The following is a 3578-nucleotide window of genomic DNA, read 5'->3' as shown; positions in this document are numbered from 1 at the left end:
GTAACTAGACATTCTACTTCCTCCTCCTCCATGTTGCTGACTACAACAGGTAACTAGACATTCCACTTCCTCCTCCATGTTGCTGACTACAACAGGTAACTAGACATTCCACTTCCTCCTCCATGTTGCTGACTACAACAGGTACCTAGACATTCTTCTTCCTCCTCCATGTTGCTGACTACAACAGGTACCTAGACATTCCACTTCCTCCTCCATGTTGCTGACTACAACAGGTACCTAGACATTCCACTTCCTCCTCCATGTTGCTGACTACAACAGGTACCTAGACATTCTACTTCCTCCTCCATGTTGCTGACTACAACAGGTACCTAGACATTCTACTTCCTCCTCCTCCATGTTGCTGACTACAACAGGTAACTAGACATTCTACTTCCTCCTCCTCCATGTTGCTGACTACAACAGGTAACTAGACATTCTACTTCCTCCTCCATGTTGCTGACTACAACAGGTAACTAGACATTCTACTTCCTCCTCCATGTTGCTGACTACAACAGGTACCTAGACATTCTACTTCCTCCTCCATGTTGCTGACTACAACAGGTACCTAGACATTCTACTTCCTCCTCCTCCATGTTGCTGACTACAACAGGTAACTAGACATTCTACTTCCTCCTCCATGTTGCTGACTACAACAGGTAACTAGACATTCTACTTCCTCCTCCATGTTGCTGACTACAACAGGTACCTAGACATTCTACTTCCTCCTCCATGTTGCTGACTACAACAGGTACCTAGACATTCTACTTCCTCCTCCTCCATGTTGCTGACTACAACAGGTAACTAGACATTCTACTTCCTCCTCCATGTTGCTGACTACAACAGGTACCTAGACATTCTACTTCCTCCTCCTCCATGTTGCTGACTACAACAGGTACCTAGACATTCTACTTCCTCCTCCTCCATGTTGCTGACTACAACAGGTACCTAGACATTCTACTTCCTCCTCCATGTTGCTGACTACAACAGGTAACTAGACATTCTACTTCCTCCTCCTCCATGTTGCTGACTACAACAGGTAACTAGACATTCTACTTCCTCCTCCATGTTGCTGACTACATCAGGTAACTAGACATTCTACTTCCTCCTCCATGTTTCTGACGACAACAGGTAACTAGACATTCTACTTCCTCCTCCATGTTGCTGACTACAACAGGTACCTAGACATTCTACTTCCTCCTCCATGTTGCTGACTACAACAGGTAACTAGACATTCTACTTCCTCCTCCATGTTGCTGACTACAACAGGTACCTAGACATTCTACTTCCTCCTCCATGTTGCTGACTACAACAGGTACCTAGACATTCTATGTTGCGTCCTCCTCCATGTTGCTGACTACAACAGGTAACTAGACATTCTACTTCCTCCTCCATGTTGCTGACTACAACAGGTACCATTCTACTTCCTCCTCCATGTTGCTGACATTCTTCTACTTCCTCCTCCATGTTGCTGACTACAACAGGTACCTAGACATTCTACTTCCTCCTCCATGTTGCTGACTACAACAGGTACCTAGACATTCTACTTCCTCCTCCATGTTGCTGACTACAACAGGTAACTAGACATTCTACTTCCTCCTCCATGTTGCTGACTACAACAGGTACCTAGACATTCTACTTCCTCCTCCATGTTGCTGACTACAACAGGTACCTAGACATTCTACTTCCTCCTCCATGTTGCTGACTACAACAGGTACCTAGACATTCTACTTCCTCCTCCATGTTGCTGACATTCTACTTCCTCCTCCACAACAGGTAACTAGACATTCTACTTCCTCCTCCATGTTGCTGACTACAACAGGTACCTAGACATTCTACTTCCTCCTCCATGTTGCTGACTACAACAGGTACCTAGACATTCTACTTCCTCCTCCATGTTGCTGACTACAACAGGTAACTAGACATTCTACTTCCTCCTCCATGTTGCTGACTACAACAGGTACCTAGACATTCTACTTCCTCCTCCATGTTGCTGACTACAACAGGTAACTAGACATTCTACTTCCTCCTCCTCCATGTTGCTGACTACAACAGATACCTAGACATTCTACTTCCTCCTCCATGTTGCTGACTACAACAGGTAACTAGACATTCTACTTCCTCCTCCATGTTGCTGACTACAACAGGTAACTAGACATTCTACTTCCTCCTCCATGTTGCTGACTACAACAGGTAACTAGACATTCTACTTCCTCCTCCATGTTTCTGACTACAACAGGTAACTAGACATTCTACTTCCTCCTCCATGTTGCTGACTACAACAGGTACCTAGACATTCTACTTCCTCCTCCTACAACATGTTGCTGACTACAACAGGTACCTTCCTCCTCCATGTTGCTGACATAACTAGACATTCTACTTCCTCCTCCTCCATGTTGCTGACTACAACAGGTACCTAGACATTCTACTTCCTCCTCCATGTTGCTGACTACAACAGGTACCTAGACATTCTACTTCCTCCTCCATGTTGCTGACTACAACAGGTAAGTAGACATTCTACTTCCTCCTCCATGTTGCTGACTACAACAGGTAAGTAGACATTCTACTTCCTCCTCCATGTTGCTGACTACAACAGGTAACTAGACATTCTACTTCCTCCTCCATGTTGCTGACTACAACAGGTACCTAGACATTCTACTTCCTCCTCCATGTTGCTGACTACAACAGGTAACTAGACATTCTACTTCCTCCTCCATGTTGCTGACTACAACAGGTACCTAGACATTCTACTTCCTCCTCCATGTTGCTGACTACAACAGGTACCTAGACATTCTACTTCCTCCTCCATGTTGCTGACTACAACAGGTAACTAGACATTCTACTTCCTCCTCCATGTTGCTGACTACAACAGGTACCTAGACATTCTACTTCCTCCTCCATGTTGCTGACTACAACAGGTAACTCCTCCATGTTGCTCCAGGTACCTAGACATCCCTCCTCCATGTTGCTGTAACTAGACATTCTACTTCCTCCTCCATGTTGCTGACTACAACAGGTACCTAGACATTCTACTTCCTCCTCCATGTTGCTGACTACAACAGGTAACTAGACATTCTACTTCCTCCTCCATGTTGCTGACTACAACAGGTAACTAGATTCTATTCTCCTCCATGTTGCTGACTACAACAGGTAACTAGACATTCCATGTTGCTGACTACAACAGGTAACTAGACATTCTACTTCCTCCTCCATGTTGCTGACTACAACAGGTACCTAGACATTCTACTTCCTCCCATGTTGCTGACTACAACAGGTACCTAGACATTCTACTTCCTCCTCCATGTTGCTGACTACAACAGGTACCTAGACATTCTACTTCCTCCTCCATGTTGCTGACGACAACAGGTAACTAGACATTCTACTTCCTCCTCCATGTTGCTGACTACAACAGGTACCTAGACATTCTACTTCCTCCTCCATGTTGCTGACTACAACAGGTACCTAGACATTCTACTTCCTCCTCCATGTTGCTGACTACAACAGGTAACTAGACATTCTACTTCCTCCTCCATGTTGCTGACTACAACAAGTACCTAGACATTCTACTTCCTCCTCCATGT

Source organism: Oncorhynchus keta, unplaced genomic scaffold (assembly GCF_023373465.1).
Source record: "Oncorhynchus keta strain PuntledgeMale-10-30-2019 unplaced genomic scaffold, Oket_V2 Un_contig_13438_pilon_pilon, whole genome shotgun sequence".
Lineage (NCBI taxonomy): Eukaryota > Metazoa > Chordata > Actinopteri > Salmoniformes > Salmonidae > Oncorhynchus > Oncorhynchus keta.
This window is presented reverse-complemented; position numbering follows the sequence as displayed.